At 43.2% G+C, this 12,642-nt stretch overlaps 1 long non-coding RNA gene across 1 annotated transcript; it reads right to left on the reverse strand.

Annotated features, from left to right (window-relative positions):
• Positions 1-812: 812 nt before the first annotated feature.
• LOC102496130 (uncharacterized) lies at positions 813-2,461 on the reverse strand. The gene is made up of 3 exons (XR_337467.1): positions 2,252-2,461; positions 1,080-1,188; positions 813-984 (listed from the first exon to the last, which is right to left on the reverse strand). It is a non-coding gene; the product is annotated as an uncharacterized LOC102496130 (long non-coding RNA).
• Positions 2,462-12,642: the final 10,181 nt, after the last annotated feature.

The raw sequence follows: 12,642 nt of genomic DNA on the forward strand, positions 1-12,642 counted from the left end.
CTTGAAGAAACTTTTTTTTTTTGCACTTAAAAAACCCACAAAATCTTTTCTCTTTTTTCCCCATCTTCTCCTCATATTCATTATTTTCTGCCTTTAAAAGGGCCTTTATCTGGCTTTGATCTCTCCCACATGCCGGTGGCAAACACCAGCGTCCTCCTTCCGTTTACAAATCTGCCCAGGAACAGGCTTTATCTGCCGTGCGCCGGCTTACTATTTTCTTATTTAAATAGCTGATGCGGAATCAAAGTCAAATGTGAAGGTCAGGGAAATGGTTTTCAGAGCATCGTGATCTAAGACACAAATAGGGTTTGCCTGAGAGAAGCAGCGGCAGAGGATGCCTAGGCAGAGAACCAGCATCCCTCCCAAAGCAATGAAAACAAATTTCCCCAGCATCGACGTGTACAACGCAAGTCTGGAGGCATCTGGACTCTCCGTCCCGTTCACCGTTCATTATTATGAGTAGGAACGCATGGTTATTGTGTTTATTATACAGTATGCATGTTTTATAAATAATGCTAGTAACTTAATTGTCACATTTATTACAATTAATTAATTATTCAGGTAATTTGGATTTTCAGTTAAACTAGTCCCTAAGAGTTGACAAATAATATCTTATTTGAAACGCATTAGAGAATGTCTGTAACCCCTGTGGGTCTATAAGCCACCACACACAGCATCATATTCCCCAGAGAACAGACTCACTCCCGATTGTCTACTCCTCTGTTCTTGCAATTCCAACATTCCAAGTTGTCCAGACATATGGGTAAGATGAAAATATGGCAAATGCCAAGAGGGGCACTTATTATCCAGTTATGTGTTTATTTCATATTTATTACTAATATGATTCATTTCAGGACTCATGAGTGTCAGGTGTCTCTTCGATGCAGAGGTTACACTTGCTGGTTTCAGGTGATGCTCGCATCAGTGCAGCTTCCTCAGGTGAGGTGTTCCTGTCGTCTCCCTGAAACCAGGTGAGACCAAACCCTGCAGGACAGAACCGAGGCTGCCAGTCTAGCCACGAATGCTGGGGGCTCGACCACGTCTCTGGGCTGTAATTGCCCTGAGCCCCCCTCTCACACCTGTGCTGAGGCGGCAGGAAACACGTGTCTTCATTAGCCTGCCATGAGGCCAACACAGAGATAGAAATGGCTTCTTCAAAATACACCGGTTCTGACTGGATGCTTGGTGCTGAGGAGTAAAGGGTCACAGAGGCTTTCTGAGATGGTCATGGGACTTTGTTAATGTGGACAGAGGGAGAGAGCATGTTGGAGTGTGATTTATGGAGAAGCGGCTGCAGTATTTCTTTCTCCTGAGATTAAATAGCATATAAAACGTGATGGGGCACTAAGGTTACCACCATGCCATTTTCTGGCTTATTAGCAACAGCACAATTAACAGAGACAGAGAACATCCCTGGATGGGGCTCCTCCATCCCAGCAAGGATTAACAGGGGTACAATTCTGGCTTTGTGCAACATCGACTTCAATGTGGGCAGGAGGGGGCTTGCCTATCGGGGCACTAAAGGCAACAGAAACATCCCCTTTGTCCTAAGCTAAGTAACCCATGGTTCCCCGAAGAGGATAAACCCCCAGGCTGGCTGAATGGCACCAAGAGGCGGAAGCCCAGCTAACATGACGGTACTTTTTCTGTCTTCGCCAGGACATCTCCTGCATATAGTACTGGGATTCTGTCTGAACCTGAGACAGACCAGTGGCTGTTGTGGGCAGGGCCCCTCCCCTGGATTCTCACCCGCTTCTCCCATCCCCTCTGAGAGAAGCCAACAGCACCATCTGAGCATGACCAGGTTTGAGACCCTGAACACATTACAGGCCACAGAGTTCTGACAACAGAACTCTGAGCTTCAGCAGGCCAAGAAGCCAAGACCTGCCTGTGTCCAGCTGAATGGGCTGACCTGCCCATGCCCAGCTCCCACCTCCCACTCAGGGTGCACAACTCCCCAAGCAGACAGAGGCCCTGCCACAGCTCCCCAGGCTCCAGCTGCCCATCTGGCTATACCCAATATCGCAAAATGTTCAAAAATAAGGGAGAGTACAAAAGGATAGAAGTTATGGATGAGGCTGTGCAAATCTGTAAAAGCAACTCATCGGATTTGCCTGTGGTCTGCTCCGAGATCTCTGAGGTCAGGGCTGTGTGTCTCGCTAAGCCACGCTTTCTCACGGATTCTCGATTCTACGGTAATAACCGAAGTCCGGCCTGCACGTGCACGGTCCCACCAAATTAACGGACTGACCCCAGAGTCCACGCATCTCCTGGGTGTGGCACTGAGCCAGAGGGCACAGTTGGAACCGGCAGCCTCTGGGAGCTCACTGCCAATCACCGAGGCCGCGCCACCCCGAGGCTGCGCCTGCAGGTTCAGATTCTGCTCCGCCCAAGTGCACGGGCTGGAATTTCATCCCTGACATGATGGCGCTGGGAGGTGGCAAGACCTTCGAGCCACCATCGTGGGAGGCTTAGACCATGGGCACCGCGGTTTCCATGGGTACCGCCGTTTCCATCGGTTAATGCACTCTGCTCCGGAGCCCAGAGCTCCGCATGTGGGTGGGAACCATCCGATTGGCTGGGAGCAGGGGCGGGGCTAGCAAAGGAAGTGGGCGTGCCGTTCCCGCACTTCCGGGGTCGCTCTGCTTCTGCGGTTTTGTGGAGTCCTGCCATCCCTGCCCCAGCTGAGAGACAAGTAAACCTCAGTTCGTCGTAAGCACCCCGCTTCTGCGCCGTCTGGTTGTTTCCCTTAGCCACACAGTAACTAATACGGGACGGTAGGAGTCCAGTGCTGGGTGTGTTGCTATGGAGATGCCCGAAACGGCACAGTGGCCTTGGGTCTAGGCCATGGGCCAACATTGGCGAAGGTGAAGAGCAAACCTGGGAGAGTCGTGGAGGCTCATGAAGAGGACATGTTAGAAAGTGGAATGTTTCAGAGACCGGATAAGGACCTGTGGCCGCGGTGCTGCTAGGGACGTGGACAGTGAGGGACACTGAGCAGGTGCCTGGTGGAAATGAGCCGGTGGAGCTGGACGAAGGGACATTTGGCTGCTTGGTCTGCGTGTCTTTCGTTGTTGCGGAAGGCCTGATGTAAGAATGGGTGGTCTAAATTCTCCAAGAGACGGAATTTCTAAGTCACCAAGTGCTCAGGCCTCTGCTTGGTTGCTTCTAGTGGCATTTAGTGAGATTTGGTATGGAAGAGAAGCAGAATGAAAAAAGTTGGAAAATTGAAGCCTGGCTAGGTAGAGTGACAATGCCTAGAACATGGGTGAGCTGCCAGTTACTGGAGTAATCGGAAAGGGCAATGGAGGAAAAGCGTGGAGGGCACCTCAGGGATATCTAAAACTTCCATCAGAGATCTGGAAGCCTAAGGCAGCAGAATCGTTTTCTGGAGAGGACTGTGGTGAGGTTGCTACCCGGAACACTCCTGAGCTCTCAGCAAAGTGTCTCATTGCTCCATTGTACTCAGAGCGCCCCAATGTAGCTTGAACCACAGATGTGGGTGGCACAGGCTGTTGGTCGAAGCAGTTAGCTGCTGGGGTGTTCTTGGCCTATGGAAGTATACCTGGTGCTAAGTTTGCAGGTGTGCAGAAGATAGGAGCTATGAGTACATGGCAACCTCCACCTAGATTTCATAGAAAAGCTTGGGGACTCAGGCAGAGACTGGTCACAGGAGGAGAGCCACAGGACAAAGCTTCCACTAGGGTAGTGCCATTGGAGAATGTAGAGATGGAGCCGAGAGAACCCACCAGGACTATACCTAGTGGATCCACAGGAGTGGAGTCACTTTGGAGACGCTGGAATTGCAGAGCCACCAGCAACATGTAGTGGTCACCTGGGAAAGCGATCGGTACTGAACTCAATCAAGTATGACCAGCAAGGCCACGGGGACCCAACTCCTACTCAGGATGTGGGACATGGAATCAAAGATTATTTTCAAGCTTTAGATGTAACATCTACCTCTTTGGGTTTGGGACTTGCATAAGGTCCTGTCACCCCTTTATTTTTGTTTGTTTTTGAATTTCTGCCCTATGCCTGCCCCACTATTACATGTATGAAGTTGCACACATGTTTTCTTGACTTTACAGGCTCACAGCTAGAAGGAGTTTGCCATGAGTCACAGATGAGGTTTTGGACTTGGATTTTCGTGTTGGTGCTGGAATAAGTTAAAAGTTTGGGGAGTACTAGAGTGAGCTAATTGAACTTTATGTGTGAGAAAGACATGAGCCTTGGGTACCAGGACTGGAATGTTATTGGTTGGGTCATGGTATGTTCACCCAAGGCTCTTGTGTTGGCATTTCACCCCTAGTGTTATGGTGTTGGGAGGTGGTGAGACCTTCAAGAGGTGGGTCTAATGGGTAGCTTTGATCATAGGGCCCCACCCTCAGAGGATGGATGCAGTGAGAAGTAGAGAAGACGGAAAGGCCCACCTTCAGTGTGGTGGGAAAATAACAGTGAGGGACTCTGTTTCTTAACTCTCTCAGTACCCACCTGCCATTCTCTCTGCTTCTGCAGACATGTCAGATGGCAACAACAGCTGGTCAGATGGTGGCCCCATGCCTTTGAACTTTCCGTGTTTTCTTCTCTTGAATGTCCTGCAAATGGCTCACTTTTATCCTCTGATTTTTGGCTCCTGTTATTACAGTTACTATTTTATTCTCATACTGAATGTGAAAGAACCACAGTTTGCATTAGTCTGACCCACTGCTCTCCAAGGTTGGTTCCCTCTTTATCTACTTTCTGCCATGTTTCCTATTTGTCCAGCAGGGTAAGTCATTGGTGACCAGAATACACAGGGAACTCAAGCAGCTTATCCCCTACCCCCCAAAAAAACAATCAACCCAATTAAAAATGGGAAAATAAGCTGAATAAACAACTCTCTAAGGAAGATATATGAACAGCCAAAAGGCATATGAAAAAATGCTCAATGAGATATATCATAAAGTCGTCTTTAGATACCTCTTCTGAAGAGTCTTCACTTCTATCGTTACCTGACTTTTGTGGTAATGTGTCGTCTTTAATTCCCTGTTGTTGTCTCAGTAATTCTCTTTTGACTTTTCCACCTGGGGCGCCTAGCAGATTGTTACTCCTCCTTATCTTCCTGTGGGTTCTTCATAACCAATAGAAGGCTTCTTCCTGGCCCAGCTAGCCTCTCTGACATCTCTTCTGTGCTGTAGACTGACTGTCTCTTTCATCATTAGGTTTGGAGTTTTCCATCTTCATGAACAAGTGAAAGATTACCTGATTGTTATGGTATGGCACTAAATCACAATAAACCGATTTTGATCTTCTTTACTCCCTATTGGTTTCAGGGTCAGGATTCGACTCCCTTCTGTTATTTATAAACCACCCAGTCTTAGATATTTCTGTTAGCTATACAACATTGTACCAAGGCAGTGTCCAAGTCCTTCTGAATCAGGTCACAGAAAAGGCAGAACTGTTTGTGTATAGGAGGAAGTTGAAGTCTAATCTGGGATTCGACCTGAGTGAAGGTCAAGACCAGCCTCAGAGGAGGCTCTTACGGGATCTGGCAAAGAGCCCTCAGAGGGACAAGCAATGAGCTTCCACGTAGAGCATATATTGAAAGCTTCGTGTCAGTCTGTAGGGATTGGGATTATAATTTGGCTAGCTGCATGGTTTCTTCACAGGGATAGAATGGTTTGGTCAGAGCAAGGACAGTCCTTTCTAGTGGCATTTAGTGAAATTTGGTATGGGAGAGAAGCAGAATGAAAAAAAGTTGGCTAATTGAAGCCTGGCTAGGTAGAGTGAAGAGTGTTAAGTAGACAATGCCTAGAATGTGGGTGAGCTGCCAGTTACTGGAGTAATCAGAGAGCTTGATTAACATTAATCCTTTCCTATTAACAATGACAGTTTTCAAAATAACTTATCTGTCTCTTGAAGATGGTTAAACTGAATCCATGCCTGGGAAATGGTTCTGGTCTCAGGACTGGTGGCACACTCACCTTCCTCTGCCCTTTTCCAAAGTGATCAGTGTTTCCTATATGACCCATTTGATGGTGGTTCTCTCTTGAGGACCATGCTCCTCACTTGCCCTTCTCTCTGTGGAGGCTCTGGTCTAGGCAACTGAAATCTTGCTCCATGAGTAGAATGTGCTTTCTGTTCCCTAATAGGCAGAGAAGGTGCCGGCTGTGCGAGTTCCCCCGTCTTCTCTAGTAGGTCTTCATAGTTAGATGACTTCCTTTTTTCCTTTTTTCTCAACTAGATGCTACCCATTTTCCTTGATAACTCATTGTAGGTTACTGAACTTCTGTAACAAACCTAAACTTTGTGAACACAGACACTCATCTGTTCTTTGGTCACATCAGCTGTCTATTTCCCTTTAAGAATCACTATGTTCTTCACTTCATTTTTCCATTCTCCAGAAGCACATGGAATATTTGTGTTAATCTCTGGAGTTTGAAATCTCTCTGTCTTTCTTAGACACAGACAAACCAGGCAGTAGAGGAGAGGTCAAATGAACACTTGCTGGTTTTTTCATGGTCCCTTCCAATTTTTGTCAGGAAAGTTGTTAGTCTGTTATGTATGAATTTGGGCCCTGGTTCTTACATGAAGTGTGTAAATGTGGGGAGGCTAATAGCTTTCTTCTCTAGATCTGTAACATTTGTATATGGCTGTTACCTCATTGGTTAATGGCGTAGAATTTCTGTATGAAACATGTAATCAGTGTCCAACAGATAGCTTCTATACTTCTTACCCAGGGCCACTGCTCATCTGTGTGCAGTGCTCTTCCCTTGATGAGCATCATCTGAGGGAATGAGGGGTACAATTTCCTTTTTAGTATGGCCACCAAGCCGTGTACCCATGGTGATGAGACTCTTCCCAGTCCTTAGAGAGGAGTCTTTTGGGCTAGTTGTGGCTGTTAATTCATCTTAATTTTCCAGGGTAGTGTTTAAGGAAACTACATATAGGACTTCCTCCTCCCCTCAGCCACACATCTAATGTCACTGTTCCATTTCTAACAGTGCAACACTTCGTTAAATATTAGCAAGGAGTCTGTGTCCAAAAATTGTATGTAAGAAAAATAAAAATAATAATATCTTTCGGATTATGCATCTATCCAACACTTAAGACTAGTATTATAGAACATAACGGAAACAAAGTATAGCGATAGGATTCAAAATGCTTACAACACTGTATCCTAGTGTCAAGTTAAAGTGGATGTTATAAATATTTGTTTGCAGTGATTTTTTTTTTAAATTGGAGTTGATTCTTTAACTCATTTTGTTACTTGTTGTTTGTGGTTTTTCAGACAGGGTTTTGCTATGCTGCAATCCTTCTGTTACAGCCTCCTGAGTAACTGGGACCACAGGTGCGTGTCACCGTGTTTGTCTCCTTCAGACTGGCCTTGCTAGGTTGTCCAGGCCAGCTCCTAGCTCCTGAGCCTCCTGCTCAGCCTCCCCAAGGCTGTGGTATCACTGGCGCACTCCACCAAGCCCTGCCTTTAGCATGGTCTGGAGACCAACCTGGGCTGCTCATGTGGTCCAGCCTACAGAGCACAGCGTCTCTGCAGCATGTGCTGTTGGGACTGTGCCCCTCATGCCACTCTTTATTCAAGATTTGCATCACCATTTTTAAAAACGAGGCAAAATAAGACAGAACATAAGATATACCCCCAGAAAGCGTGGTGGGAAGCAGCTATTGTGAGACCAGCAAGGCAGAGAAGGGTTCATGGAAGGTGCTGTTGTGATGCCTCTCGGCTCCTGGGTCATCGGAGGATGCAGCCATTTCCTCAACCTCCGCCTTTTTTCTCAAGGGCTAAATATGATTCTGATGGATGATTGATTGTATTGGAAAGTAATTTAATTGCTTTTTGTCATTTCCTTTTGCTAAAAATGTTTATGGAATTTGGGGCATAGCATTATAAAATTTCCTGTATTATCATTGGCCAGAAAATAGTTTATCAACAGTGTATACATTATAAGATGTTTGCATTAAAAGCCAAGAGGCAGGACCAGCAGCTAGTGTAATGGCTATGTTGCTGGACTCCCGTATAGTCGACCGCAGTTCGCATCCCGGACCTGGTGGCTTAAACTCATGCCAGGCTCGTGTGCATGTGTGCCCAGGATCCTTAGAGGAGAGTAGAGGAGAAGGGATTGCAATGTGACCATCCCCCTGGGGGATGATTTCTCGCCTTCTGTCTCTCTGTCTATCTTTCTGGCGAGTCCACACACCCTATGACACAAAAATAAATAAATAATAAATAAATAAATAAAAAACCTCTCTGGAAAAAAAAAAAAAGAAAAGAAAAAAAAGCCAAGAGGAAATCCAAAGGAAAAACACTACCAGTATAGTTTAGAAGAAAAAGGGAGGAGATGCCACAATCATTTCAAAATGTATGTTCTTTAGAATTTGGAAAATAAGTTAACTTTTTACTGGTGGTGTGTTTTCATTTACATCTGGAGTATGAAAACCTGTACTTACCACACACCCTATGAAACAAAAATAAATAAATAATAAATAAATAAATAAAAAACCTCTCTGGAAAAAAAAAAAAAGAAAAGAAAAAAAAGCCAAGAGGAAATCCAAAGGAAAAACACTACCAGTATAGTTTAGAAGAAAAAGGGAGGAGATGCCACAATCATTTCAAAATGTATGTTCTTTAGAATTTGGAAAATAAGTTAACTTTTTACTGGTGGTGTGTTTTCATTTACATCTGGAGTATGAAAACCTGTACTTAATACCTGTGCTTACATACCCACACATACATACAGGACATGTATATTTAAAACTTCTAAATTTGTCACAGTATGTAATAAACATTTTTCTAGAACCTTATGCTTACTGTGAGAGGCAGGCAGATATAAGGGAAGAGGACCAGTGAGAATATACACACAGAAATAAAAGTGAGTTACTCATCATCTAGGCAGACTCAAGAGAAGGCCTGGTCACTGTCTTTGGGGCAGAATTACAGGGACCCCTGAGTGCATCACCGAGTCAGTCACTGCATTAAGGGGTTTTCCTCTTGGGCATAGAGAGAAGAATGATCAGTTTCAGTTCTCTGCAGTGTCTTGAAGATAAGCAATGACGAGGAAGGCTGTAGGAGTCAGGGCAGAGTTAAGCAAGACAACTCTTATATCAGTTGGATACAGGTAAAGGCTTGGACTGATAGTCTGATTCCTTAAATGTGAGGAAACTAATAGAGTCTTTAAACCTCCCTGTTTCTATAACCAGATATCTGTAGAATTTAACAGTGGAATAATCAGCACTCAACATTCAGAGGCATTCAATACAAAATGCTTATTGTTCACGTAGTTGGCAGGGCAGTCCTGCTTATGTGGACTGTGCTAGCTCACATAGCCAGGGGGCCATCTGGCTGCCAGCAGATCTAGGTGGCTTGGACTGGGGTCACGGGATGATTCACCTCGTCTGTATATGTGTCTCACCATTGAGGAGGCCGTCCAGGCATTTTCTCATAGCAGAAACGCCAGAGCAAAAGGACAAGGACAGTCATGCAAATGCTTCCTACTGTTCTGCGTGTGTCATTTATGTTAAAATGATGTATTGAACCAAACAAGGCACATGGCTAATTTCAGAGACAGAGAGATTGGACGTCAAGTTACATGGCAAAGAGCATGGTTACAAGGCTAGAGAACTGAGGTCATTTCTGCAGCCTTCCATACTAGTATAGGTATTCCATTGTTAGTTCAACCATTCCCCATGATAATGGCCATTTTGATTGTAAAACTATTATGTAGTTATTATTTTTTAAATGTTCTGTAGCAGTATACATTCATCTGTATCTTTTTTTTTTTTTGTACTAGCCCATTTGTTTTATTGAATACAATTCCAAAGAGGAAACATTGACTGAAACATTTTATTAGAATTAAAAGATTTATTAGGTACTTTCATTCCAAAATGAGTACTGATTCATACTTAAGGCAGATATGTAGCAAAGTACCTGTTTACCTATATCTCAGTCAGATGAGGTACAGTGATATAAAAACAAAACCTTTTGCTTATCTAATAGATTCAACATTTAATTATTTTTCTTCATTTTCAGTTCTAACATGAAGAACATGAAAAACATTGTTTCTATTTTTATGATAAAAAGCTGGAAAAATTAAAAATCAATGACTTGTTGGGAACCAGCAGTTAGCGTAATGGCTATGTCGCTGGACTCCCACGTAGTCGACCGCGGTTTGTGTCCCGGACCCGGTGGCTTAAAACTCACGCTGGGCGCGTGTGCGTGTGCCCAAGATCCCGAGAGGAGAATGGAGGAGAAGGGATTGCGGCGTGACCATCCCCCCTGGGGGGTGATTTCTCGCTTTCTGTCTCTATGTCTCTCTCTGTCTGTCTGGCGAGCGCACGCGCCCTACAGTGAAAATCTCTAAAAAAAAAAAAAAATCAATGACTTGTTTTGACTTACTAGGCAACTGAATTTATAGGGCAAACTGTCACAATACAATTTCGAGAAATAGGCAGTTAGAGCTGAGATTTGTCTACGTGACTAATCACTTAAAGATTAGAGATGGAATGATGAAACCAAATTAAAGATTTGGTTCCATTAAAGATGATGGGACCATAATTCTTTATAATACCTATGACAATGTCTCTCTTTCAACCAGAAATTACAAGACATGCCAGAAGAAACAAAATATGAAGATACAAACCAGATTCAGATATGACAAAAATGTTAGAAATATCAGATAGGAAATTTAAAATAACTATGGTCAATATGTGAAAGGATTTAATGAAATAGTAGGCAATATTCAAGAGTAGATGGATAATCTAAGCACACAGTTGAAACTGTCAAAGAATTTTTTAAATACTAGAAATAATAATGCTGGCACCAAAAATAAGTAAATATACCTGCCTTTGGTAAGCTTATCATTAGACTACATAGCCAAGGAAAGGAAAATGACTTTCATGATATGTCAATAGAAGCTTTCTAAACTTGAGTTTAAGTAGAAAAAAAATAATGAACAAATAGACCATTCTCTAACTGTGGGACAAGTTTTTAAAAGGTGTACACACACACATACACACACACACTACAAGAAAGAAACAAAATAGACCAATGTATATCTGAAACAATAAAGACTAAAAACTTTCTTTTTTCTGTTTTTTGTTTCTTTGTTTGTTTTTGTTTTGTTTTGTTTTGTTTGCTATAAGGTGTACGTGCTCACCAGAAAGAAACAGAGAGAGAGAAAGTGAGAAATTACCCCCACCCAGGGGGGATAACCACACTTTCCTCTTGGGATTTTAGGCATGCATGCACATGGTCCAGTGTGTTTTTCAAGCTTCTAGGTCTGGGACTTAAACCACATAGTTGGCCATGTGGGATTGAGTTGTGTTAACCTCCATGCCATCTGCTGGAACAAGACCAAAAACTTTCTCTAATTACTAGTAGAAACAAAACTCTAACCAATTCAGAAAGCTTGGAAAGCACCACGCAAATGGGTAAACACATAGACATATGTACCTGAGCATATTACATTAAAACCTCAGAAAATCAAAGGCAGAGAAAATCTCCAAATACGCTAGAAGAAAAAAATATATATACAGAGAACCACAGATCAGAATTTCAGCAAACATTTTATCAGAAACCATGCAAGCAAGAAGATAATGAATAAATTATTTAGTGCTAAAAATCAAGGATCAACCTGAAAATCTACATTCAGGAAAATTAGCATTCATAAGTGAAAGAAATATAAATACTTTATCAAACAAAAACTGAGGGAATTTTTTGTCAATAGATTTGCCTCTCATGAAATATGAACAGATATTCTTTTGGGAAAAGGAAAATTATAAAGGTCAGATACTTGGATCTCCATAAGCAAAGAAGAGCATTTGAGAAGAAATAAATGAAGGTAAAAGTAATTCTTTTGTTTTTATTATTAATTGGTCTGAAAATATTTATTTATGTATTATTAATTTATCCATTTCCTCTGTGAAAGAGAGGGCACACCTAACAGGAACTTCATGTATTATACTCCCCTCAACCTTGAGCCATCCAAGATCACAACACAACCAGGGATATGTCTGGCAAGTTCAGGCAGACCCAGGAATCAAACTGAGGAATTCCCATATGGCTTCCACCACAGCCCCACTGCCTGCACCAACACAGCTAGCAGTTTATTTAATAATAACATTGTGTGAGGTGATTATAGTACCTAAATAAAAAATGAATAATAGTAATCTCAAAAGGGATGGGAGGAGAAAATTGGAAATACTAACTTTTTTTTTTTTTGGAGAGATTTTTTTTTTCACTGTAGGGCGCGTGCGCTCGCCAGACAGACAGAGAGAGACATAGAGACAGAAAGCGAGAAATCACCCCCCAGGGGGGATGGTCACGCCGCAATCCCTTCTCCATTCTCCTCTCGGGATCTTGGGCACGCACGCACACGCGCCCGGCGTGAGTTTTAAGCCACCGGGTCCGGGACATGAACCGCGGTCGACTACGTGAGAGTCCAGTGACATAGCCATTACGCTAACTGCTGGTTCCCGGAAATACTAACTTCTAAAGTAGCTGTATTATCTTTGAAGTGATAAAGAGTTATTTCAAGGTGGACATGGATTACTTAAAAATGTATATTGGAAACTCTAGGCCAACTACCAAAATTTTTTTAAAAAAAACCTTATGATTAATATGGTAAGAGAGGAGATTAAATGGAATTGTAG

The sequence above is a fragment of the Tupaia chinensis genome, unplaced genomic scaffold, assembly GCF_000334495.1.
Source record: "Tupaia chinensis unplaced genomic scaffold, TupChi_1.0 Scaffold146386_1, whole genome shotgun sequence".
In the NCBI taxonomy this organism is placed as follows: domain Eukaryota; kingdom Metazoa; phylum Chordata; class Mammalia; order Scandentia; family Tupaiidae; genus Tupaia; species Tupaia belangeri.